This window comes from Spermophilus citellus (assembly GCF_964194105.1).
Source record: "Spermophilus citellus genome assembly, chromosome: 9".
NCBI classification, from domain to species: domain Eukaryota; kingdom Metazoa; phylum Chordata; class Mammalia; order Rodentia; family Sciuridae; genus Spermophilus; species Spermophilus citellus.
In genome coordinates, this window is record NC_138191.1 from 132,071,033 (window position 1) to 132,098,054 (window position 27,022).

Below are 27,022 nucleotides of genomic sequence, written 5' to 3' on the forward strand. Positions count from 1 at the left end.
TGACCCAGGGCCCCCACCCTCCTGGGCTCCACGGCTTTCAGGACCTCCTGCCTGGCTAATTGGGGAGCTGGTAGCCCATGTTGTGGGGTCCTTGTCTAGTGCCCTCCCTGTGTCCAGCCTCCATTAGAGACTTTTTTTTTTAATACTGGGGAATGGACACAGGGTGCTCTACCACTGAGCTACACCCCAGCCTTTTTTTCCTTCTTTCTTTCTTTCTTTCTTTCTTTCTTTTTTTCTTTCTTTCTTTCTTCCTTCCTTCCTTCCTTCCTTCCTTCCTTTCTTTCTTTCTTTCTTTCTCTCTCTCTCTCTCTCTCTCTCTTTCTTTCTTTCTTTCTTTCTTTCTTTTATATAGACAAAGTCTCACTAAGTTGCTGAGGCTGATCTCAAACTTACAATCCTCCTGCCTTAGTCTCCTGAGTCACAGGGATTACAGGTGGGTGCCACCATGTCCAGCTCCTTGGAGACCTATTTTAATTTTGAAAGACAAGGTGCACCATTCTGAGCTGGCATCATCCCTGGCTTGCAAAGAAGGCTGGCAATTTTGAGGGCTTGAATATGCCAGGGGCCCTGCCCCTCCCCCCATAATTCTTCTTTCGCCCCATCCACACCCATAGATAACTCCTATCACGCACTTGCCAGGACCCCACATATGTAGGCCTCCCCATTTAAACACTCCCAAGAATCCCCTGGAGAGAGACACTGTCACCCTTGTTCTTCAATGCCCCCAGCCATACCCCATATTTATATGATGGCATCTCTGCAGATTGACCATCGTGTCCTGATGGGGCAGGGGTGAGCTCTTTCCTATTCTTGGGGGCCAAGAGGCAAGAAGCTCTCATTTCAGCAGAATCATATAGCCTGCTCCTTGGGGGTGCATGTGTCTGTCGTGGCTGGCAATGCCGCCTTAGGGGCCCCTTTCTGTAAAAGCCTAGAGGTGTCTGCTTGTGTAGGAGCCTGGCTGGGAGAATAGTGGTTAAGTCCATAGGTTCAAATCCCCAGCCCTTCAATTCTTAGGAGTATGACTTTGGATATAGCACGGACTTTTGTGAGCCTCAGTTTCCTTATTTGTAAAAGAGGACGGATGATAGTGCCTGTCGTGCGGGGTGGTTGTGAGGATTGAGTGAGGTAAAGCTGGCAGGGGCCTTGGGACGGGCCTGGCATGTGGTAACAAGGGGTGACTCTTGTTGTTGCTATCACTGCCCGGATCCCATCCTCCCCATCTGTTACCAGGGAGGTGGCAAGGTGGAAGGCTCAGGCCTGTCCCTGGGCTTGGGCTCCAGGACCCCCAAAGCCAGGCTAGAGTCCCAGTCCATAGGCTGTGGCCACCAACTGTCTGCCAAAGCACGCTTACCAAACCAGCAAGGCGCCTGCCCCTCCAGGCCAGATCTCTACAGGAAGCAGGGAAAGGGCTTGTGATACCCAGGCCTGGGTGGGCACCTTGGACACCCGGTGGCAGCCCCTGGACTGGCCCTGACTGCCTGGCCCAGGGCGAGAGCCACTCCTAGACAGTGCCGCCATCTTGGTTCTCCTTGGCCTCTCCTCTGAGGACGGGAGCGTGGCCCTTGCCCTCCCCCATCAGCAGGTGGCCTTTGCGGCCCGGCACCTGTTCCTGGAGGGCGGCTGCCAGGAAGGCGCAAACCCAGGAATCACCTGCCTGGCGTGTCCTCCAAGTGCTTGCACGAGGTCCGAGTGCTGCCCGGGGGCTGGCCTGGGCCTGGCCTGGCAGAGAAGGGGCTTGTTCTCTGGCCCCTGAGCCTCCTCCCCGCCTTCCAGGTGAGTCACAGGGTCTGTGCTCTGGGCTTGGCTGGGGGGAGGAGAGGCCAAGGTGAGTCAAGGGTGCGGGTGAAAGGTCTTGCCTTTGTCCCCAAGGGGCAGCAAGCGAGCTGAGGCCCTTGTACATAGTCATTTTATTAAAAGAAGGAAACTGACAGGTCCCAAGTGCTAACTGTGTAGTCCTGTGTTGTGACCGGAGGGCAGAACACAGGCAGGAAGTGCTTCTGCCGCCTGGGACCTGGCAGGAATAAGCCCCGAGAGGGGCAGTCGCTGGCCTGCTCATCCAGCTCAGGGCACGAGGGCCAGGTTTGAACGGTTGAACTGACTCAAGCCCGAGACGCGTGTTTTCCTCATGCCTTTGGAATCGTGGGACCATATTTTCAGCGTTTATTTGAAAACTGATAAAGGGAGAAATATTCGCCTGTAATGTCACTCTGGAGATACAACCTTGTTTAGGATTTAGTGTATTTCCTTCTCGTCCCCTGCCCCCCACCTGGTGACTGGGTATATTTATATAACATGTATTTTACATAAATTATGATCGCAGGAGAGTGCAGTTGGGTTGAGACCCTGGATGAGGTGGGAGGGTCTCCTGAGCTGAGGCCTCCCCGCAGTGATGGATTCTCCGCGCAGTGGAAACCGGGGCTTGGCCCTGAGCCATCCCGCGGGTCACCGGCGCCTGAGGTGTGTTGGAGAAGCCCTGGGTGAACGGACAGGCAGGCAGGACCCCCGAGCGCTCTGTGGGGCTGGCCCCGCTCAGTTCAGTGGTAGAGTTTTCCTTCTAACTTGCTTCCTTCTGGCTTTTGACAAATGGGAATATTTGTACCATTTCCCCGAATGACCTCCTCTCCTTGGGGTAATGAGAAAATGAAAGTCTTCGCTAAGTGCTTTGAGATATTCAGATATAAAAATGGAGAGCGGGCGATGTCAGGGGCCTTTGGCTGCCAGGGTGCTTTACAGAGAGCAAGCGCAGTTGTTGGGAGTGAAGGTCACCAGGAGGCTGAGGGCCTGGCTGGAACCTCGTCCCTCTGGGCTGGAGGGCAGCCGAGTTCGGGCCGGCTGGGCATGGGCGAGGTTGGGGTGGAGCCCCTGCCCTCCTCCAGGCCCATGCACCCAGGTGAGGCCCCTTTGGCCAAGGTGATCTCGATTCCCCGGGCAGAGCCCGCTCTGGGCCTGGGTCTTGTGGCTAAATGACCCCATTCAAGGACAGACTCCTCCTCTCTCTCCCTAGTGTCAGCCCAGGAGTAACACAGTGGAATAAATACTGTCACCTATACAAATAATCATCCCGAAGATGATTTCGAAACATGGAGAAATGTTTATCATGCGGATGAAAATGCTCCCCGAGTGCGGAGCGCAGCGAAGGCGCCTTTAGGAGCTGGATCTCAGCGCCCGCCCGTGCTCCTTCCCGGCAGAGCCCAGAGGTGCTCCTCCAAAATGGAAATTACAGCGTGAGGGCGCCGGGACCAGGGTGATTTGTTTTTTTATTTCACAACATTTTATTTAAATTCCCCCCTATGATTAAAAACCAACAAAGCCAACGAGGCGGCCCAGCGGGAGGCTGGCAGGGTGGGGGCGGGGCGCGGGAGAGGGCGCTGCACCCACGGCCCCCGCAGGGCGCTGAGCTCACCGGCTCTGCCAGCCGCAGAGACCTATGAGATCCCGAGAAGCCGAGGCGTATCGGTGACTCAGAACTCGGTGTTGTGCTGTTCAACAATAGCTTTTGTCCTTTGCCCAAAACCCTAGGCCAGTGTGTGGAAAAAAAAAATTATAAAATTATGAGATAGTTTGTACTTTCCTTACCAGCCGGTGCCAGCTTTGGGCGCTTTATTTATTCAAGGTGGGGAGGCAGGGAAGGCGGGGTGGGGGGGAGATAGAAAGGAAAAGAAAAACAAGGGAGAACTCGGACAAGGCCCAAGAGAGGTTTGAGCCTCAACAACAAACTTTCTTTTGTTTGATGGGTGGGGAGGAAAAAAATAAGGAGAAAACATGCAGAAGGCCGGTTCGAACCAAGCGCAGCTCCCGTGCTGCCTGTGTGGGGTTGCCCCAGCCTCCTCCCCCAGGGCTTTGCTTTTACTGGTGCAACTGGAAAGCTGTTTGGGGGTAGCTCATCTGGTGAAGGGGGCCATGAGGAGGGACGTAGGCAGAAAGGGCTGGAGCCAGTGGCCAGGATGGGAGCCAGGAGGCAGGGTTGGTGTCTCTGTTCAGGCCGATAATGCCCAACTGCCAACAGCCTTTGCCCTTACTTCCCGTGGGGTTTAAAGAGGATCCATACCTCCTGGAGTCCCAGATGCCATGCTCTGCCAGTGGGACTCAGAATTCCCAGGGGCTCAGGGTGAGGAGGGGTTTGCATCTGATTGAACTAGTGTTCCTCTCTGGTGTCCACTGGAACACGTTTTGGGACTGAGATTCAGGAACGCCTTGGTGGGGCTGGGAGTGGGTGTGTGTGACAAAGTGTGTGTAAATGAGTGTGTGGGTGGTCGTACCTGAGCTCGTGTGAGGGATGTGTGCCCCTGGAGACTGGCTTTTCTCCCTGGTTCTGACAGCCAGATGGGTACAATTTGGGAGGAGCCTTAAATCTAATTATTTCACATGTCACCCTGTCCCCTGCCCCAAACTGAGTGTTCCTATGAGGTGGCCTGGGCCTGAGCCGATGGGCCATGCTTCCTACCACATTAGCTCAGATGATTCTATGGGTCTTCGAGAGTGGTTGGACCAGGAAGAGAAAGGTTTGTGGGTTCAAGGAGAAGCCCCTGAGGCTGGGGTGTGCTCCCCTGGACCCAGATGCTCACACTGTGGCCCCGATAAGGATCCCAACCCCCTGGCTCAGGAATGGTTCCCTCATGACCTTCCCTCAAAGAGGCCAGTTATGGATTACAGACCTTGGTGTAGGACAAACTGAGGCCAGGAGAGGGGAGGCTCCTGAGCCAACGTCCCCCAGCTAGTCTGTGACACATTTGGAAGCAGGACCAAGCCTGTGGGCTTCTGGGAAACATGCTCCTCTCCCCCATGGCTCGAGTGAGGCCAGCCGGGTCCCAGCGCAGAGCTGTGCTTCCTTCTACTTTCTCTTTTTGCTACTGAGGCTGAACCCAGGGGTGCTCCATCACTGACCCACATCCCCAGCTCTTTTTATTTTATTTTGAGAGAGGGGCTCACTAAGTTGCTGAGACTGGCCTCCAACTTGTGATCCTCCTGCCTCTGCCTCCCAGGTCACCGATTACAGGTGTGCCACTGTGCCTGGCTTTTCCACTCTTAGGGTAGACAAACAAACCCTCTTGGGGCATCAGATTTTGTGACTGTGGCTCAGGGTGACTGCTCCTCTGCTTTCTATTGAGGAAAGAGCCCTGGACAGAGAGATTGGCAAGAGGTTTCCAGCCCCACCTCTGCCACTGACAAGCAGCCATGTCCCAAGACCTGGGCTTTGTCTACATGGAGCTGGAGGGCTGGACCCGGAGGTTCCTCATCTCTTCCCACTTCAGGACGCCTGGAGCTTTCTGCCACCATCCAGAGTCCCCAGCTGTGCCATGCAGCAAACCCTCTCCCACAACCTGTCAAACCAGAGATGCCAGTTCCCCAGGGCTCCCAGGAGCTCCCGCCCCTCTCTAGTACCAGGCAGAACCTCTGCAGGAAGGCCCCGGCCTGTGCCCCGTGCACCTGCTTATTGATAACTGTGTGTCTGCTTGTGCCTCGGGTCAGAGCCCTTTGGTTTGAACTTGCCTTGTACCGAGAGGCCAGGACGTGAGAAAATTACGAGCAGGGGAGAGGAGTGGTACCCTATGACAGGAGGCAGCTGTGGAGAAGGGGCAGGCTCCATGCCCAGGGTGAGCGCCATCTGGGTGGGAGGCCTGGCTTCCAGCTGTGGGGGCTCCGGAAGGGCAGAGGCTGGGAGGAATGATTCTGAAGCCACTACTATGGAGATTAAGGGGATGAGAATGTAAATCTCAAGTAAAAAGGTAATTGAATGTAATAGCAAACACTGCTCGCTCTATGTTAATTTTAGCTCTTCCCCTGGATACAAGACGCTGTATTAGTGTTTTATTACCATTTTGTTTGCACTAATAAAATAGTAAAATTTATTTCAAGGAAGTTGAAGGATGGTTTTACAATGCAAATTTGAAGAAATTGGACTTTTCATTTATGCCTCTGCTATTTTAAACCCTGACGGGTGTAAATTAGCTACAGGGACTGAGCAGACCCCACTGATGGGGACTTGGGAGGCGGGAACCCTGGCAGGGGTGGCAGACTGGCTCAGGACAAAATGTAGAGAGGGCTCCACGGAGAGGCTGAGGCCACTCAGGGGCCTGGCTGGGTGGAACTGTCCAGTGGGTGAGGGTGTCAGGCGTGAGTGACTGGCTGTGGATGGGAACGTCACACATGGAGCCACCCGGGGTTTCATCTTTGCCCTCGGCCCTTTGGTCTCCTTCTTGTCCTGACATTGGGCCTTGGTTAACCTGGGGAACCCCCAAGGGAACTGAGCAACCTCTCTCCTTTGTGTCCCCCAGGGGCAAGTGGGCCACTTGTCCAGGACACACCCATCCATCAAAAGGGGCTGCAGACTGAGGAGAAGCCATCAGAGTCTGGAGGAAGGACCCTGAGCCTAAAAGGAACCAGGGGAAAGACCCAGGCCAGGGCTCTTTCTTTTTTCTTTTTTTTTTTTTTTAAGAGAGTGAGAGAGAGAGGGGGACAGAGAGAGAATTTTAATATTTATTTATTTTTTCTTAGTTCCTGGCGGACACAACATCTTCGTTTATATGTGGTGCTGAGGATCGAACCTTGGGCCGCACGCACGCTAGGCGAGCGCGCTACCGCTTGAGCCACATCCCCAGCCCCAGGGCTCTTTCTGAGGAAGCCAGCATCCCTTCAAAAATGAGGCCGAAAAAGAATGGCCGGTCCCCAGCCCAATGGTGTCCATGAACCGAAAGGCCAGATGACAGAATTAAAAAAGAAAGACCAAGTGGTCTGAATCAGGGAAGCAGACAGCGAAGGATGTGGGTGGAGAAGGAAGGGAAGGGGTGATGGCAGAGGTTCCTTTTGAGTTTGGGGTAAAGAATTCAGGTTGGATCTTGTTTTATCCAAACCGGTTTGTTTATCTCTAAAAAATTATCGGCAGCAATGGCCCAAAGGGATGCATTGAGGGGACCCGCTTCCCAAGAGTAGGGAGCCCAACAAGTGTTCTAATGTCTGGTGGAGTCGGCAGCTTGTATCGCCCAGGGTTTGCTGGCTGCCTGCCCGGGTTGGGGGGAACAGTGATCCCGGGGTGCTGGTTCCTAGTTCCAACCCCAGGTCTTGTGGGGCTTCTCTAGTGTGTTCTGTCTCCCTTGGTGGGGTGTGTTTTGTGTGTCACAGCCCCCGCAGCCGCTGCACAAACCCTGTGCATGCCCTTGGTGGCCGAGTGAGAGCTTGGGTGTTAGGACTTGGCTGGTGGCTTGCAGGGAACTTGGTCCTGGGGCAGAGGAGGTGGGCACAGGCTCCCAGCCTCTTTCCGTGGCTCCTCTAGGCCTAGGGAGCCACATCTGGAGCTGAGGGGGCCTGCGTTGACTCAGGTCAGAGGTCACCCCTGAGGGTCAGGCCTGTCTGTGGCAGCAGGCCCAGCACTCCATGTGGTTGGTGGAAGAGCAGGAAAATTCTCCAGCCAGGCTTCTTTGGGGTCCTTCTGGAACAAGGGGCTGGGGGTGGGATTCCTTGGGGTCATGAGGTGAGGTGTGCAGCAGTCAAGGTCAGGAAACAGGCCTTGAACCTCCTCTCTTCCACTTCTGAGCACCCAGGAGGCCCTCGTGGCTCTGGGCTGGTAGCTGAGGGGCAGAGAGGGAGGCGGCCAAGGCGAGGGCAGGCTCGAGAGTGTTGCCGAAAGGAGGGAGAGAGGAGGACATTTAAATGAGGCAGGCCCGTCATTTAGCACTGGGCATGCTTTCCAGTTCTCCAAGAGGGGGAGAGGCACCGCTGTGTGCCCAGGGATTTAGAGAGGCATCGGGCAGGGGGTTCCACTCCAAGTGCCTTTCAGCCCACAACTGTAATTACCCAAGGAGCAGACGGAAATGGGAAAAGAGGATTAGCGGGCGCCCTGCTGGGCCTGGTGGTGCAGGTGGCACCCGGAGTGCCCAGCCTGGCACAGCACCTGCCAGCTTTTAGCTCAACTTTGAGGCTGGGTCAGCCACGGTGGTCTACCATGGGCAATGGACCCCTGGGCACCTCTTTCCTTGGCTGTCCTGCCTGGCCACAGCACACCCTGGAAGCAGGACCCGTCTCTGCTGCCTTGTCCTGGGTGGTCTGGGGGGCCTGTCATCTGGTGCCCAGCACTTCCCCAGTGGTCCCTTCAGTTGGAAGAAAGGGAGGCCAGAACCCTGTGGTCTTTTGCGCTCCATTTCGCTCAGCCCCCCGGGGGGTGCCGGCATCCCTGCGTGCTCTGAACCCCCAGCTCACCTTCCGTCTCCTGCCCCGCTTCCCTGCACCTGTCAGCTGTCTCACTGACTGTCTGGCTTGGCTGCCACCCATCCTCTCCTCCCAGGCCGGCCCCGCCCCCACCCCTCCCCCAGCCCCATTCCCTCCCTTCCTGTCTCTGCCCACGGCTGTCTCTACCTGCCCGATCGCCGGCACACCTGAGGATCCGAAGCTGCCTGTCGGAGTGCGGGCACGGTTCAGGGTGTTTACCAGACAGCCAGGATAAGGTATTAAATCCTGTTGCTGTCTTCCCAGGGCCGGGTTCCTCAGATGGTTTTCCAAATTCCTAATCTCAGTGCCCGCATCCCTGCCCAGCCTGTGTTTGATGGGAGCGTTCCCTTCCCATTGAAGCTGAACCCGGCAGGAACTGTCATGGGGCTGGGACTGGGTCCCCACCGGGGCACGATGACATGGGTGTCCAGCCCCTTCCTCTCTTTGGTTTTTCCTTCCTTCCTTTCTTTGGGAATCTTAGCAAGACAGGGCCAGGATTCTGCCATCCAGTATTCTAGAACCTTCTTGAGCCCCCCATGCCCTCACCAGTATGGGTCTGAGGCCACCTTCTAAAATTGGGGGTGCCTGTTGAAGATGGGGCTTACTATCAGAGGCCAGGGGAATCCAGTTTGAGGAGGGTCTGGAAGGGCGTATGCAGGCTGACAGCCCTGCCTGGGTTCTAGAATCGTCCCTTGCATTCTTCATACCCAAAGATCCAGAGGGAGCCACTGGCGTGACGGGAGGGCTCAGGTGAGCCTCCTCCACTCTTTTTCTTTTCTTATTTTGCCTTGCTAAGGATGAAACCCGGGCCTCACACCTGCTCAGCAAGTGCTCTCCTAACAGCCACGTCCCCAACCCCTTTTATATTTTATTTTGAAACCAGGTCTTGCTAAATGGCCCTGGCTGTCCTTGAATGTGCGATCCTCCTGCCTCAGCCTCCCAAGCTGCTGGGACTATAGGAGTGTGCCAGGCGCCTGGGCCCAGTGATCGCCATTCTTGATGTGGAGCAGAGGTAGCTCCCACCATCTTCCTTTCTGTGGGACACCCCGGGACTTGTCTGTCCACCTAGGATGGCAGGACTGTCCAGAGGGCAGAGGGAGGCTCTGCCATATCCTTAATCCCCTCTCCTAGGAACCAGGCTGTGAGAGGCCCGTAAGCTCGCTCGTTTCCCGTGCTGGGGAATCTCTGGGAGGGAAGGAGCAGGACTTTGCAAGGCAGGGACCTGACCAATGGTGGGGGGACTGCCTGGTTCCAGTTGTTGTGTCCCTTCTCCCAGCTACCACGTGACCTGGACAGACCCTCGTAGTCCCCTTGTCTCTCTCCCTGGCGGTAGACCGCCTCTTCTTTCTCTGCCCACTGCTCCCTTCTCCCTCCAGGCAACCAGAGGGCTCTTGGCTTCACAGCAGAGCTCCCTCTTTCCAGGTCTCCTCACCTGTTCTTGCTAGATTCCAGGTGGCACATGGCCCCACCCTCCCAGGTGGCCTCTGCAGCCAACACTGTTCTGGGCCTTTCCGTCCCTCTCTGAAACTGCACTACAGGCGCTCTGGAGGGCTCGGCCGGGGGGAAGGGGTGCAGGGTGCTGTGGCATCACCCTCTCCATGAAGGCTGCAGGCTGGGCACTGCGGTTTCTAATTTTATTTGGGGTCTGGCTCTTCTTTTTCTAATATGTGCTGAGAAATGATCAAAAAGTAGGATAAAATGGGGGATAGGAAAAAATCTTGAGAGTGATAGTTGGGCTGGTGAGGACGGGGAGGAGGGGGATGAAGAGAGGGAGGAGGAGGAGGAAAGAGGTGAAATGAATTCATTAGAAAAACTTGTTTACTGGCTTTGCTTAGGCGCCTCCATTTTAAAAGTCTACGTTTACAATAAGTCGCTAATTAAAATACGAAATTAAGCAACAGCTATGTTTTTTTTTCCCTTACACTTTAATTGCATGATTTTTTGTGATGTAATTTCTGGAAACACCCAGCGTACCTCACAGGGCTGATTGTTTGATAAACTAGAAGCACCTGAAACCAACCCAAAAAATAAATATATAAATATCCAAGGGGAACTTAAGGTAGATTGGAAGTGACAGAGAACTGCAGACAGCAGGGAACCAACAATCCAGGATGATAATAACCAAAAAACTTCCAAGTAAGGACATTATCCTCCTGCCTGCACCCCCCACGGCACCACCGAAGCCAGAGCACTCCGCCGTGTCTCAGGGAAGGGAAGCTGAAACAAGCCAGATCAGGGGGCAGTGGCGCCCTGGCCCCTGCCCCAAATTGGTGCTATGGAAAACACCAAGACAGAGTTGTATGTCTTTCTGACTTCATTTCTAGCTGGGCTCAGAACTGGGACCTTTGAAGGGGAACTTCTTTGTCCCCGTTGCTCTCGGCCCAGGGGCCAGTCCCAGAGGGGAAGGATTGGGGAACCATGACTGTCCCTCCTGGACACAACAAGAGCCCCCATGCTCATGCCACAGCAGGGAGGTGGCCCAGGCCTGGTGGCTGCTGGCCCTGTGTTCCTGACAGCTGTGGAAGCACAGGCTCTTCCAGAAGGTGGTGGAGAGGGTGGTCCAGGGCAGGGGAGATGTGTGCTGATGCTGGCAGACAAACCGTGGCCTGCTACCTTTAAGATGTAGACCCAGGCGAGATTGCAAAACCGCCGAGAAACCTGTCAGGAACTGACTCAGGGTGGGGCGGGGAGGAAGCTGGATCCCATGGCAGCCTGGCTGCTGGGGACACTTGGGCCCGGCATCGGTGGGGACTCTAGGTCTCCTGGGCATGGGGCACAGGGCAGCAGGAGCTTGTGGTACAGAGGGAACCACAATGCTGGCTCCTTCTTCCATGTACCAGCCAAGGGCCCAGTTGGCCAGGGCCCCAGGAACCTCCTGACGTGCTCTGCTCTTGGGGAAAAAGGAAAGGCCCTGTTTCAGGGTCTCTAAAAATTACATTTTCTCCCTAATTGTAATTTATGCTTGTGGCTAATTGGAAAATACAAAAAAAGTATAAAAAATAATTAAAAAGTGGGTAATGTAGTAATTGAAAGTATGAGTCAGGGAGATGGAAAGATTTGGTTTAAGCCCCAGATCTGCCACCCAGCAGTGTGACTCTCAGCAAATTACTTAGCAATTTTCTGAGCCTCAGTCTCCTCATCTATAAGTTGGGAGTGATGATAATACACACCTCGTCAGCTGCTGAGGATTGTGGGATCATCCACATAAAATATTTAACACGGGCACACGGCACACTTAAATATCAGCTATTTCTGTTACAATAGTTAATAATGGTTATCCCCACTGCCTTGGGATAAGAGGCTTTTTAATTTTTCATTAAGAAAAAAATTTTACATGGATGAGATTATTTATCTCAACCTGTGATGTCCAGTACAGTTAGCCTCTGGCCACATGTGGCTATTTAAACTTAAATTAATTAAAATTAAATAAAATTAAAAATTCTGTGCCTGTCACATTCACCACATTCCAAGCGCTCAGTAGCCACATGTGGCCAGTGGCTGCTGATCTCAACAGCACCAGAAATTCTACTGGGCAGCTATCTGAATGACATAACCATCTGAGGTTTTCCACTGGACCATTTCCTCCTTTTTAAAAAAATGCCTCTTTTTAAAAATTTGTTGTTATGATTTTTTTGCGGAGCTGGGGATCAGGGCAAGGGCTCTACTGCTGAGCTACTTCCTCATCTTTTAAAGCATCTCTTAATAGCTGTGTCGTGGTCCACGATGGGGCCCCATCCACTCTTCCTGGTCTGGTCTTTGAACATCCTCTGGGCTCTGATTGGCTGTGCTGGGTCCTCCCTTCCTCACTTGCATTGTGCTGCTCTCTGATTGGTGCTAGGCACTGAGGGATTCTGGGAGAAGCAGACCTCTCCTGCTGATTGGCTCCCAGCAGAGATGCCAGGGCAAGGGCGGGGCACTCTTCTCCCCTTCCTGGGAGGGCTGGAGGGGCTGCTCCCCTTGGCACCCCATGCCTCCCCTAGACCTTGTCACCTCACAGGGCCAGAGACCAGGGAGAGGAGGGACTTGCTTGAGGTAGTAAAAATGAGCCATAATTACCCACCGTCTACTTTCCAGAGGGTCCAAGCCATACCCAGAGCCCCCAGAGTACCCCCAGGAGTAAGGCAGCCTTTCTTGATGGGGGATGCCACCTTGGGGGGGCTGCTGGCCTTGTTCCCCAAGGCCTGTGCAGTCCTCCCCAACCTAGAAGGATCTTCAGCCTTCCAGAAGCACCTTGACTGAAGATGGTTGTGAGATTCCAGGGTGGGAGTGTCGGGAGATCCCAGGTTGGAGAGCCACCCTAGGAAGATCGTGCAGTGGCTGCGACCATCCTGTGTCTGGGTTGGCCGAATGAGCATTGGGGTGATGCTGGGGTCATGGTCCTCCCAGTGTGGCCAAGGGCAGAGCGCTGGGTGGAGGGCTTTGGGCAGGGTCGGCAGGGGAAGTAATCCCCGGGGCAGTGGGCAAGACAGATAGGGAGAGCCGAAACCGGACCTGCTGATGTGGCCCTTTCTGCTCGCAGCGGATCATAAAATATGGCTCAGATTTTCATTACGGGCTCTATCGATTATCTTCTGGGACGGATGAATTATAGAGAACATTAAATTTTTTTTAAAAAGCAAGTGAGAGAGGAAATATCTGAATGAGTTTTGGTGGTCGATGGCAGAAAGGGCTGAGCCACCAAACCTGGTCTTGGAACAGGGTGAGGACAGAACCTCCCAGGGCCAGCAGGCTGTGGCTCTGGGCGTCCAGGCCTCCCTGTCTGGCTCTGCAATTGGGGAGGCCTGTGCTCCCCTATACTCTCCTTACTGTGTTCTGGCCCCTCCAGGGACCTGCCTGGCTCTGGGAAGGTGGAAAATCGGGCTGTTTACAAGGCTCTGACCTAAATCTTTCCCAGGCTTTGAGGCTCCATTTCTGGGAGCTGGGCCCCCAAGTCCTGCTGTTTTCCCTCCAAGGACAACCTAATCTGGAGGTGCTGCTTGGGCGGAGGGAAGGTTCGGAAGGCAGCATTGGTCTCCTAGGGTCAGGACCTGGGTAGGAACGCCTGAGCCCATTAGCCACCTCATCTTTTCCCAGTTCCTGCAGTCACGTCACGGAGGATTCCTAGTTTCCTTCGTCATCTTGGGAAGAGCAAGGTGGGGTTCACAGCTGTGCATCCAGTTGGAAAGAGCCCCCCAAAAGCCCACCCTCCTGCCTTGCTCTACACCCCTCTTATTTCTCCTCCCCTTGCCAGGCAGTGTGGCAATTAGGTGTCAGAAGGTTCTGAGTTCAAATCACTTCCCAGCGTGTGACCTTGGGTGGGACGTGTCCCTCTCTGAATCTTTGTTTCTCAACTCTCCAGTTGAGATAATCATCTACCTCATTGAGTTCTTGTGATGATTATATGTACTGATGTATTAAAATCCTGAGTACACAGTGCTTAATAAACATGAATGGTTATTATTTTCCTCCTCTCTTATGGCAGAATCTAGAAACCTCCCCCTACTTCATTTAGGCTTTTTGATTTATTGGGTTTATCAAATGCTTTATGGCATGTACGATGTGCTAGGTACTTTTCTCAGCATGTTACATGTAATAAATCATTTAATCCTCACGACTGTACTCAGGAGGAGCAATCACGTCTCCATTTTGCTGATGGGGAAACTGAGGTACAGACAGGCTACAGGAACTCACCCAGGGTCACCCAGCTGAGGAGTGGCGGAGCCCGGGTTCCTACCCTTCACGCCCTGGGCGTGCCGATCAGGGATCTGGAGGGTGGCAGATGTGCATACATGTGTGAGTGTGTGTGTTCCTGTGTGTGTGGGTGTGCAGGCGCAGGGGGGGCACATTCAGGCAGCCCCGCCCTCCAGGTGGTCAGCTGCTCAGCAGTCCCAACCTTTTCCAGGGCCCTGTTCTGGGTGGAGTGTGGCCCCCACCCTGCACTGTCCACCTCACCCCGGCTTCACCTAGGCTCTGTGAAGGTGGTGGTTTCCATGGATACCCGTCTCCCTCTGGCGACACGCCCTTTTTTGTCTAACTCTGCTCCCTGGAGTTGATTGTTTTTGGCACATGGCTCTGTAAACTCATCCAACAATTAAAAGGCGGGTGGGGGTGGAACAAAATGGAGACAGATAGTTACTGTGGGGCCAGTGATACTTAGGAAGGGCCCCTGGGCTGCGGGTCCCCTCCCTGTCCCCCCTGGGCAGCATGACAGCACCCAGGGTGCGGAAAGGCCACGGCACCAGCTGGCTGGGAGTCATTCCTGCAGGGTTCTGGTGCCTTCCCTGGGCACCGTCTATCTCCCCTTCTAAGGGGGCCCTTCCTGGAGTCATGCAGCCATCTCCAGAGGCCGCCGGAAGCCGTGAGGTGCCAGTCTGGGCCGATGGGAACGTGGCCTGTCCTTGTTTTGGTGGAGCGTGTGTGTTTGCCATGTGTATCATTGGGTGCCTCCTGCGCTGGGCGTACCCGTCGTAGGCTGTGTGAGATCACAGTTGAAAAATGCGGTGAAAAACATTTTCATGCCGCAACACATCGTGTAGGATTTTTGTATTAAGATGTGGATTTTTTTATTGTTTTTTTTTCCTCCTTTTCCATACGGCCCCGAAGTTGGGCAACGCACACGTCTGTGTTTTTGTTTTCACTCTGGGTGGTTTGTGAAATCTGCTCATTAGCGCCGTCCCTTCCCCACCCCAGCTGATCTTCTGCTGTCTGTCCTCACGAATGTAGATCTTTCCCCGCCATCTCCTGGTGTCTCCTCTCCTTTGAAGAGGTGGCAGGGCCTCCCTACCTGTGCACATTCGCCGGGTGAAAGTCAAGGGCTCCTGTGGCCCTGCTCCTCAACCCAGGGTCTCTTAAGCAGGTGTTGGTGGTGGGAGGTCCCGATGTGGGCAGGCAGCAGAGACTTCTGCCTCCCTCCGCCAAAACACCCTTCCGCCTGCCCCCTTGTCTGTAGAGATGAAATGAAAGTTGTCCTACCCGCCAGAGCCTCCTTGGAGTGGCCCTCTCCTGATGGCTTCTTCGTCCCCATCCCATCAGATGACAGGTAGCGATGAGCATGCCCACAGCTGAGACCCCATTTCCCAGGCAGGCTCAGGGTTTGGCCTGCACACCAGGTATGCGGCCCTGGGCCTGTCCGTCCGCATGTTCAGCCCAGCCAGAGCTGCTGAGCGCGGCCCTTGTCTTTGGCTGTGGTGTCCAACTGAGCGCATTCTGGAGGCCCTGGGGGACTTGCTGGAAAGCTGTTCAAGGCTGTGGGAACTGAGATTCAGGAAGGGAAGTGGCATCAGGTGGAGTGGGTGCTAAGATCATGGGGAGAGAAGGAGGAGGAGCAGGTGAGTTTCGCCCGCATTCTCCAAGCCCAGGCCTGGCTTCAGCTCCTGAGTGGTGTGACCTTTGCCCAGTTGCTCCGTATCTCTGTACCTGCTATCCCTGATCTCTCCCTGGGGACCGTAATCGCTCCTGCCTTCGTGTTATAAAGACTGGGCAGGATCATGCGTGTAGAGCACCTGGCACGGGGCTTGGCATCTTGTTAGTTTATATTAGTTCTCATGCAGGCCGATTGGCAGAGGGGAGAGCCACTCATCCAGTGCTCTCTATTCCCAGCATGCTTCCAGGCACATAGTAGGTGCTCAGTCAGTTCTTCTTGGAATTGATTGGAGGAGGATCAAGTAGCCAAGTGGTCCCCTCAGGCCTGAAAGTCATGAATTCACAGGGATCATGAGGGAGGCAGAGAAGCCAAATTGCAGGTTGGGGCCTAGGGAGCTCAACAGAATGGAGAGTGGAAACTGCCCATGAAACTTTCTGTTGGGGAAGAGGGAGAAGCCACACTAGGCCCTTCTGATTCTGACGTGAGATCAGGGACTCATTCAGTTCCACCAGCACTTAGGCCACCCACTGTGGGCCAGCTGTTCTGCTAAGTGCCGACACAAAGGTAATTAAGACCTGGTCTCTGCCCTCGAGGTGTTAGGAACCCAAGGCGAGACAGACCCATGAACAAATTATTTCAATCCAGCATGGATTCAAACGCAGGGACTACGGATGTGCCAGGAGCAGAGGCGAGGGGCGCGTGGCCTCTCGAGCGCTAGATTCCCTGAAGCGTAGAAGGAGAAGGTGGTGGCAGCGCCCCTCTCAGCCTTTGCCAGGTCTCCCCACAACCTGGGGGACCTCCTCTCCTTCCTTCCTTCCTTCCTTCTCCTTCTGGGTGACTGGTGAGGAAACTGAGCCCTGGGAGATTAGCCGGCTCGGCGAAGGGCCCACACTGGGTTAAGTGGCAGAACTGGGCCTCAGACCCACATCTCTGATCCTTGGCCCAGGGTTATTTCTGTAACTGCATCTGGCTTCTCGCCCCTTCCCCCCGGGGCTGATCCACACTCTGGGCTCTTACCTACTGACCGGGATTTGTGCTGCTGCCGTGGCCCCTGGGGCCTGCGTCGTGGGAGGACCCCAGTGCGTGAAAGGCCCCAAGGCCTGTGCCCTGGTTTGGTAAATGGGTCAGGCCACTTGGTTTGAGGACAGTCCCAGAGTAAGGCCACACCCTGGCTGGGCTGGGGGATGGCAGGAATGGGGAAGACTGAGGAGGAGCAGGAAGAGGCCTGGCCACACCCTTTATTTGATTGAAGCTCCCTCTGCCCCTCAGGCTCCTCTGTTGGCAGGAAGAGGTCAGACTAGGCTCCCTAGGGTCTGGAGACCCCTCTTACCCTGTCACTAGACCCCCCTTCAGAACCAGGCGTGAGACACTGGGAGTGCAGCTTGGGTGTGGGGTCAGACTCTGGTCCACCAGCTCCTTCCAGAAGTTGGGAGGTAGTGTGTTTCCCTTGACCTTTTCTCTAGGGAAATACCGTGTCCCTTCTGCAAAGCTGGGAGCTGGGAGTATCACCCCCCCATGTCAGACGCTGGCTTTCGGGGGAGTCTGAGGACCCTGGGGTGGAACCCCTGCAGGCAGGCATTCTGGGGGCAGCAGCCGTAGGTGGTCCGAGGCACCCCTTCCTCCCAATCCGTGGGTGTGCTGCGGGGGCTTCGGGGGATTCTGGACTAACCGGAGGAGGAGTGTCAGAACCCAGAGGACTGAGTCTCCCAGTGGCCCTGAAGTTCCCATTAAAGTGTTTTTTCCTCTTTTTTAAAGAAAAAAAATATTCCCAAACTGGAAAACAAAGGAAATCCACTTCCCCCAAATCACACGAAACTCACATTAGGGGCCTGGCAGGACTCCATGGAAACCAGGAAACCCGCCGTTAACCCTGTGTGGTGCTGAGGGTGGGGTGGGAGCCAGGCCAGTCCACCCTGGACTGCTGTCACCTTCCATCTCTACACTTGGCCCAGGGAGCTGGCCTGGGTGGCATCGCCCCACCAGAGGGGAGGAGCTTGTGCCGAAGCCTGCCGAGCCCACTCCCTTCCACTGGGGCCCAGCCTTGGGTGGCAGGAGAGGAGCACTCAGCTCTCCAGGGAGGCCCCCTGGGGCCTCCGAGGGCTGGGCCAAGTTGGAGAACCTGCCAGGCAGCTGCCCACTCCATGCCACTCACTGCAGTCAGGGCCAGGCCCTCTCACACACTTGGGGAGCACACTGCCGTTGACCGTCGCAGATGTCACAGTCCCCCAGGAGAGGAGGAAGGAAAGGACCCGGATTTCAGTGCCAGCTTCATACGTAGGGTGGGGGTGAGAGTGGGCAGAGTTGCCCCGGGATTCCCTGCACCCTGCTCTTACATCAGGAGGCTGGGCCACCACTTCGGGAAGTTGTGCGCCAGGTTCAGGCGTGTGTTTGTGTTTGCACGCACACAGGCTCGTTTTTTCTCAAAAGGCTGAAAATATTTACAGGTTTGAAGTTGAAACGCAAACAGGAAAAGCCCTTTAAAAAGTGAGTGTAGTGGATATTCAAAACAGGGATCACCATGGAAACACCACAATATTTGCTTAAATTGACACAAAGGTTGCCGGTAGCAGGGCACCAACTTTCTTTGGCCACTTTTTTTTTTGTTTTTTTGGCCCAGCACCTATCACAGATGAATCTCAGCCGCCTCCTTCCAGGGCGTTTGCCCACACCCTCTTTTCTTTTTTATGAGATGACCCAGCTCTGCAGCAGAGGGGAGCGGGGAAAGGGAGACAGAAGAAACCGAGTTGACCATCCCACACAGCTGTCCAGGCCCTGCTTAATGCTGGTTTGCAGACCCCATGACTGCTGGGGGTTGTGGGGCAGCCGGGAGCTGGCCCAGGGCAATCTGGAGGGCAGCAGGGTTAGGGAGCTCAGGGGCCCGTTCTGTCGCATGGGTCTCATCTGTTTCCAGTGTTGGCTTGATTCATTCTCAGGCTGACCTTTCACCCCAGGTACCAAGCCTTAGGTGTGACCCCTCTGTTGTTCCCAGAGTGGCACCTGATTGGCCTAGTATTGTCTCTCCCTGTTTGATTCTTAGCATAGCAATTGGCTAATAATTGTGCAAAGGGCACACTGGTCACCGGGTCAAGTGTGGCATGCACGGTGGCAGTGCCACCTGCTGATTGGCAGGCAGGGCCCAGGAGTCACACGTTGTTACCACCCGAGGCTTGTTACCACCCGAGGTGTCGGAACCTTGCCTCCTTTGTTCGCCTATGGGCAGCAGGTTTGTGGGCACCAATTGTAGCCTAATCTGTTTTCCTTTCTCTTTTTGGTAGGCACACAGACCTTGGTGACAGAAGACAAAGATCCCATTGGCCCTTCCAGCTGCCCTGGCCACCAACCCCTCCTTCACAGGGGGGTCCTCAACTCCCAGGTGGTGCGTGTTGGAATGGACTTCAGACCCCAGCCTCTTGGGATGCAAAGGTAGCTGCTCTTGGTTCCCAAAGTGCCCCTGGGAAGAGTGGGCCAGCCAGTTTGGGGGTTGCGCCTTAGGGTGGGAAATGCGTAGGCCCTAGGCCACCCTTTCTCAGTGGGTTCCAGCCTGGGTGGTGGTGGCTTAGGCAGCACAGGTGAAAGTGGAAAGAACATGAGGGTGAGGAGAGGGCCCTGGTCTAGGAGCCGGGCACCTGCAGCTCACTGCCAGCTCCCCCTGGATCTCCGTTTTCTTACCTGGAACATAGCAAGTTGGAGTAACTGACCCTAAAGAGTCCTCCCAGTGGTCCTGTGGGTGACACTGGATGGTATGGCGTGGGCGGGCCAGGGTGTCAGGTGAGGCCTCCGCCTGTCAGATGCCATCTTGGATCTTCATCTCAGGGACCTTTCTGTATGGGCAGAGGCTTCTCTGAGCTCTGGGCTCAGCCTGGGGAGACCCACCGGGGCTCTCTTGGGTGGCTCCAGCCCCTTCTCAGAGGCAAAACTAAGGTGCCTTTGATCCAGGCTTGGAAATAGCCCCTTACCTGAGGCCAGCCCTGGGGAGTCTGGGGCTATAATGTCAGATATTTACCTTGAGGTAGCAGATGTGCCAGTCCTTGGGGTGGGGGTTGACACGGCAGGTGACTCATTGAATATTGGTGATTATTCAGTATTCTCTTGGGATCCTGAGGGAACCTAAAGCCAGTAGACACGGACTTATGGTAGAGCCTGAGGTGGAGGGTCTGGATGTTGTCCCGAGAGGCCAAGGCTGGCTGGGGGATGCTCCTCTTCTGGGTGCCAGGCTGGAGTCAGCACCCCGGCTCAGCCACCCTCAGACACCATGGGCAGATGGGTGCTGCCCCTCCTCCTGGCTCTGCCACTCTGAACTTTGAACTTGCAGAGAGGAAGCACTGCAATGATGGGTACCAGGATGCCTGCTGGAGGTCCCCAAAGCTGCAGGCCTGCTTCGTTTCAGGCCAGGCCTCCTTGGGGACTAGTAGGAACCCTGAATACAACCCAGGGTTTGCAAATCAGATGCAAACTTGGCCTTTGGTTGCTGGGGTGGAGCGACATGTGGCTGGGACTCTTCTTCCTGGCATCCAGGATGTGATCGGGCTCCGGGAATCGGTCCATCTGTACCTAAGGTGTGCTGCTGTTGTCCTGTTGTCACCTGAAAAAGGCCACGTGGGGGGATTGGTGGCTGCGAGGTCTTGCTTGCATTCGGTGCCAGCATCTTACCTCGGCATCTCCCGGAGCTCTTCCTGCCATCTCTGCCCTCTCTGAGGATGTCTGTTGGGAAGGCGGGAGCCTCAGGTTGGCTCCCAGCCCACCCTGCGCCCTGCTCCAGAGGCTGCCAGAGTGCCCCTCTGAGGGGACAGGTTCGCCTCTTCTCTTCTTGGTGGCAGGCTTTTTGTTTTCCTCTTTCTCTGGGCAAAACATGCCCATTAGTTTTTCCCTTTCTGAAGTTTCCACTCACTGTTGGCTCCCAGGGGCCGTGCCAGCTGGGATTTGCACCCGGCACAGGGTATGGGCCCAGCAGGTCCGGTGGGACTCCCACATCCTGGCATCGGCTGTCTTGGGCTTGATAATGAAGCTTGGGAACCCTGCGGGCTCCGAGAGGGAGTGTGGTCGCCGAGTGCCGCCTCACTTACCCGTCTGTTTCCAGTGACGGGCTTGGCCACAGCCTGGGGTTCTCGTGGCAGGGTGACCCCTGGTCTCAGAGGCATCCAGCCTCACCACAGCATGGGCGAGGGAGCCAAGACTGGGCTCAGTCTGGTCCACAGGCCTGGCTTAGCGTCTCCCAATTTCTGGCTATTCTCTGCAAGATCTGGTCACATTTATCCTACAGTCACAGAGGGTCTGGTGTCTGCCACTCTCTCCCCCATAGACAAAGTGGACAAGAAACCCCTGCTCTCACCAAGTTCCTGTAGCAGAGGTGACAACCAGCACACCCACAAAACTGAACAAAGACTTGGTGCTGAATGGAATGTGCCCGGGGCACTTAAGGCAGGATGCACAGAGGAGGCCTCTGAGGTGACAGCTGATATGAAGGACAGGAAGTGGACAGCCATCTGAAGAGCAGGCAGGAGAATATTCCAGAAGGGGAGAACAGGTAGCTTAAAAGTCCTAAGGAGGGAGGAACTCACTACATTCAGTGTCCAGGAGGAAAGGCCAAGTGGCCGGGAGGTAGACAGGGCAGGGCCTGGATGTGTAGGGCATAATGTGTCAGGGGAGAAGGTGGGATTTTATTCTTGGGTGACAGGATGTCCCCTAGGGGCTCCTTAAGGAAGGAGGTAGTGAGTTGCTTTTTGTTTTTTAAAGACAGCTGGAAACCAGATGCCCTGGCACATTCCTGTAATCCCAGCCACTCAGGAGGCTGAGGCAGGAGGATCTCAGGTTTGAGGCCAGCCTGGGAAACTTATCAAGAATAAAATAAAAAGGGCTGTGGGTGTGGCTTGGTGGTAAAGGGCCTCTGGGTTCAGTCCCCAGTCCCCAGAAAAAAAAAGTGTGAGGGTGTCCTGGGAAGAATGCATCAGAATGGCGGCAAGGGAAGAAACCAGGAGGCCAGGGGGCGGGAGGAGTGAGGGGCCTGGATGGAAGCTGTGTGCCTAGAGGCAGAGTTAGTGGAACTTACCAGTGGATTGAATGGGGTGAGGGAAGGAGGGGTCAGCACGCATTGAGGGTTCTGAGCCCCTGGGGTGTGGCCTTCGTCTTCTTTCTGACAGTGCCAAGAGACCCATGGCTCTTAGACAGTTAACACCTTGTGGGTTGGAGGAGGGGCGCCATCTTGGAACCAAGCCGGTGGCCAAGCAAGTCCTGAAGGGCTTGGGTGCCCCTTGGTCCGTCCCCAGCAGCCAGCCTTGGAGCAGGCTGTGACTTCCATGCTGGCGATGCTTTCAGCCCTACAACTCTGCACGACACCAGCTTTGGGCTTTTGCTCCAGGGGTCCTGTGCTGGGTCTGAGGTTGGGCACAGACGTCCGTAGTTTCCTCTCAGTGGGGCTTTACATGTGGTCTGTCTTCTGAGCTCCTGAACCTTTTCCTTCGTGCCTGGTCATATAGACTCTCAGTTGATCAGCTCTGAGGCTGAGAAATGGGACTGTCTAAGACCTGGTCAGGTCCATGGGATCCATTTCAGCTGCCAGATCTTGCACATCTGCAGATATCTTGGGGGTCTTTTATTTATTTATTTATTTATTTATTTTGGTCGTCGATGGCACAATATTTTTCTTTCTTTATTTTATGTGGTGCTGAGACTTGAACCCAGTGCCTCACACATGTTAGGCAAGCACTCTGCCACTGAGCTACAGCCTCAGCCCTCTTGGGGGGAGGGCGGGGGTTTTTCCTTGTGGAAAGCTGTGCATTGCCCTAGGTGGCCCATCAGACTTGAACTCAGGCCCTGTGACTTTTTCTGGGGCCTCTGATGTGGACTCCACTACCCCAGGTCCTGACATCATCTGCAGGGACCAGGCAGGAGGAGGCAAGCCCAGCCTGGTGCTGTGATAGCGAGGCGATCCCCGGCTCCCCCCACCCCCACAGGCTTTGTGCAGCCCTGGGTACTGCCATGTAATTCGGTAGCAAGCCAAAGGCCTGGCTGGCACAAGCGTGAAGCTGTCACCACCGGCTGCTGGGCCCCATGTGCACTTGCCCGTGCTGGCAACACACCCCCAGCCATATGGGCCAGCTCAGCCCTCCAGGAAGCTCTGGAGGCCTGACCTCCAGGGGGCGTGACAGGAAGGGCAGGCCAGCTACATCTCGCAGGGGGCATCAGGGGTGTCCCGAGTGGGAAGCAATATGTGACACAGCAGCTCAGTCGTCCAGGAAGCTCTGGAGACCTGACCTCCGGGGAAGTGATGGGAGGGAGCAGAAGGCCAAGCTGGTGGCGGTTGGCAGGGGGTGACGGGGATGTCCCAGGCCCACAGCTGGTGCCTCAGCTTGGCTTGGAGGGGGCCGCCAGCCAGTCCTCCTGGGCGTGCCTGCTGGCCCTGGGGGAGGGTGCGTCTGTGCACACGTGGGAGGCTTTTCTGCTTTCTGCCTCCATGGTCTGCACTAGATCCATGACCTTCACTCCTAACTGGACTGGACAGTTCTAATGCCATCCTCCGGGGCTTTGATCTGATGTGAGGCTGGCAGCTCCAGAGCACGCAGCTGCGGTGGGGGAAGCAGAGAGGTGGGTTCCGGAGAGGGATGTGGGGCCATGTTCTCCACCACCCTGGGTGACGCGAAGCTCAGGAGCATGAGTGGGTTCCAGTGGTGCAGCCCCACGAGGAGTTGTGACTGGGAGAAGGTTTGGAAAGAGCCACTGATGATTCTGGTTCTAATCTGGGTAGGAATTCTGTCTGATGGCACAGGCGCCCCGCCCTTGGCCCTTCAGTTTTTTCTTATAGAATTGGAAGCCCCTGCTACCCCAGGCACTGACTGAGGGACGCCGGCTGGCAGGTCTGGCCGCAGCTGCCCTGTGTAGAGCTCCTGGGGGTCTCGTCTGGTGCCAGGGTGGCTCGAGCAGAACAACGATGGCTTTAGGAGCGCTGACACCTGAAGGACCAGGGGAGATGCTCGGCCTCAGTCCCTGAGGCCTCTGGGTGCCTGCAGCAAAAAAATACCAGTAACAGAGGAGCCCCGGGGGCTGGGCACGCGTCGTCCCCTTCCTGTGTAGACCTGCGGGCTCCTGCTGTCCCACCAGCGTCCCCTTGGCCTCTTTCATTCCAGAATCTACAGAGAAACAGACCTGATCCAGGTGAGAGTCCTTAAGCCAGAGGTTGCTGGACCAAGGCATGAGCCACCAGTGGGACCCTTGTAGCCCATCTCCCAGGTCCTTGATGGTGACACACACTCACCCCCCACGCCATTTGCTGCTTGTTCTCTGTCACATGGGGCCTTGGAGTGATCCTCACCTTCTGCTCCCCGCCCACGTTTTCTCTTGGGTTTGGTTGACCTCCCTCGGGAGCAGGAGGCTTGTCCGACCCTGAGCCTTGCTCTGCTAGTCTGGGGTTGAGACCGCTGTGGCCAGGGCGGGAGAGGAGAGGAGGTGTAATTAAACACTAGTTCCTTTTCCAAAAATGCTAATCGAGAAAAGCAATTAAAAGCAACTTTTTTTTTCCCTTAGTAATCTGGGTTAAGAGCTGGTAATGAAGTTTAGGGCCATTGTGACTCAGTATTTCAGCTTCACCGACTCAAGTCAAAACAATCCAAGCCCAGGAGCTCACCAGCCGCTGAGTTGGGCCCGGGGAAGCAGCTGTGCGTCCTGATGTTCCCGCTTGTCACCACCCTGCGCTGTTCCCCGGGGCAGTTCCAGCTGGGGAAGGGGATCTGAATGGCATGTAGGTGGGTCCCTGAGGTGACCCCTCAGAAGACCAGAACCTGGAAATGCAGCTGAGCGGAAATGCTTAGGAGCAGGGCACGTGTGGCACCTAGTGTAGGGGCCAAAACCAGAAAGGGTGGGTCAGATAGGGTCAGGGGAGAGGAAGTGGTCCTGGGGTGGACAGGGCTCAGCCACATGGGCTCAGAACCAGAGGAGCTGGTGGTCCAGTCCTGACCTCCAACCTCTGCTCGTTCACCTCCGGTTTCATTCATTAATCAGTTGCCATTGAGCACCACTGCATACCCATGATTTAGACACTGAAAGTGCAACAGTACATAGAGAGGTGAGGATTCCCACCCTCGTGGAATTTACATGCTGGTGGGAGGGAAACAAACGGTCCAGGGCATCAGGAAGGAAAGGAGGTGTTCATTGGCGACGTGTTAAAGAGAAAATTAAAGCAGCTCCCGGGAATGGAACGGGGTAGGGTGGACAGGTGGATGTTCTTGATTTTAGATGTGGCTGCTGGGGGAAAGGGTCACTAAGGTGGTAACATTAGGGTGGAGACAAAACAGAAGGGAGGGCGTGGTCACCCTGGTTGGAATCTGGAGGAAGAGTGTTCTTGTCCAGGGGAACAGCAGCTGCGAGGCCCCAGAGGCAGGCAGACAGCAGGGAGGCCAGGGTGGCTGGGAAGGAGTGACCTGGAGATCAAGGCTGGGGCAGGGGGGTGCGGTCCACAGATCCTACAAGCCTTGCAGGCCATCGTGAGAACTCTGGCTGTTACCCGGAGTAAAACGACATGCTTTTTGAAGAGCTCTGACTGACATGATCTGATTAGGCACAAGCTCTTTATTAAAAAACAAGACCCTATTGTCACTGGCCCTCCTCTCATGGTCCCCGATGTGCAGAGTCCCTCTCCCCACACACACATACCCCTTGGAGGCACTCTAGCAACATTTCACCTGGGATGGGCCAGAGGGTGCTGGGGGGTGGATCTGGAACTCACTCAGCCCCAGCCTCAGCCTCCTCCCTGGGAGCAGTTCACCATCAGGGTCTTGTCACTTTAAGCAGCCCCCCGCCTGGTTTCCTTGGCCTGCTTTATCTGAAGTCCAAGCGCATGTTGTTTCAGGACCGATCCGCTTTAGCTAATTAATAATCTGACAGGAGCCACCCAGGGGATTAGCCTCGGAGCTGAGCTCCACCAAGCCCCAGCAAATGAGCCCCATGCTCCTCAGGGACATGGAGGTGACTTTGGGGGGGGCGGTTCATGGAGGGGGGACCCCCATAGGGGAGCCATGGCATGGGGCAGTTTAGGAGTGGCCAGTGAGGGAAGAGGAAGGGGAGAGATGGGAAAGGAGCCTCCCAGAGGACTCCGCTGTCCCCAGACAGGCAAGGACTCTGCTCTCCTCTGCTGCCTCTTATGGTCTTGTCACCTGCCAGAAACTGTCCCCACCTGAGGAGCTGGGATACCGTCGCCAGCATTAGCAAGTATAGATGCAGGACACGGGTGTGGCCGAGCCTCAGGTGACCTGCACCCCATGCTCAGCACGAGTACGTTCCATGGGCTGTTGGCGATCGGCTCCCACTAAAGGTGTCTTCGTTGTGTATGAGACATTCTGCTTCCACGTTTCCTCTAGCAAACCTGAGAGGAGGGCCAGAGGCTTTGGGGCTCCCTTTGGAAGAGGTGGCACTTCCCGGGGAGCCACCTGGGGCTTTTTCAAGCAAGGTGAGGCTGGGGTCCTGGTGACCTCGTTGTCACAGTACAGGGAGAGGGGGACGAGGAGGACAGATGTCGGCCACTTGCCTGTCTTCCAACCTGTTGGGCCCAGGTGGTCCTTGGATGCTTAGAGTCTAAGTCCCCTCTGGAACATCTGTGGCCCCAAGCGAGGGAACAGTGCCCCCCGGCCACCTGTCCCAGGGGAGGCTGGCATCTAGGAAATCCAGCCTGCGCCTAAAGGGAAGGCTCGAAGTTCCCGGGTAATCTGGGTTGGGTGGACAACCAGGGCATTTGTTCTAAGCAGGGGTGGCCTCCTGTGTGGGAGGGGCCAGGCCAGGTCACATACAAGGTCAGGGACAACAGCCTGCTATGCAGGGCCCCTCCTTGTTCCAGGTTTCTGGGCACTGAACAGAGATACCCGTTGCTGACCTCCCCATGTCCACCTGCACGGCCACAGAGCAGAGTGCTGGCTTCTCAGGAAGGACACACCGTTCAGCCGGGCTGGCTGCCCAGGATGTCACTCTCAGGGCAGGAGGGGCGCATCTTTATTGGAAAGCTTGATGGGGTCCAGCCTGCTCGCTCTCGTGACCCCTGTCACCCTGGCTCTGTTCCTCGTGGTCAGGGAGCTCAGGGCAGCGAGAGAGGCCAGCTGCCAGCTGGTGGAAGTCCAGCCTCCTGCAGCCAAGGGGCCCGATGCCAGGCGGGCACTGCCCTGAGGTGGGAGCGCGTGGGCCCCAGCTCTGTGCTCTAGGAGTTAACAGCATCTGCGCCCGAGGAGGCCCCCTCTCCCCGTGGGCCGCCTCCTCCAACCTTTCCCGGCACAGCCAGCCAGGGAGTCTGTGGTGCGAGCAGTCGGGCCCGGGGTGCCGAGCTGGTGGGAACCTCTTCCGCTTCCTGAGCTCTCAGCCTCTTCCCCAGCGTGCCCGGTGGTTTGGCCCTGGTTCTCGAGCCGTCTGCTGCCCGTGCTGCCTCTGACCGACATCGTTAGCGTGGGTATTTATATTTCATTAACGACATTAAGCCCAAATGGCATTAAAAGCAAAGCTGGTGAT

The 27,022-nt window shown here is 55.7% G+C and overlaps 1 protein-coding gene across 7 annotated transcripts in view; it reads left to right on the forward strand.

Annotated features, from left to right (window-relative positions):
* Positions 1-27,022, forward strand: part of CASZ1 (castor zinc finger 1) — a 141,631-nt gene that overhangs the window by 12,831 nt on the left and 101,778 nt on the right. For 5 of the 7 annotated variants that reach the window (XM_081307764.1, XM_081307759.1, XM_081307753.1 and 2 more), the window contains exon 2: positions 18,820-18,967. The gene's annotated coding sequence lies outside the window, so the exon portion shown is untranslated. Of the gene's footprint in view, positions 1-892; positions 1,774-3,004; positions 3,245-18,819; positions 18,968-27,022 lie in introns of those variants that run through there. The other 2 variants (XM_081307760.1, XM_081307761.1) reach the window with 2 other exon arrangements.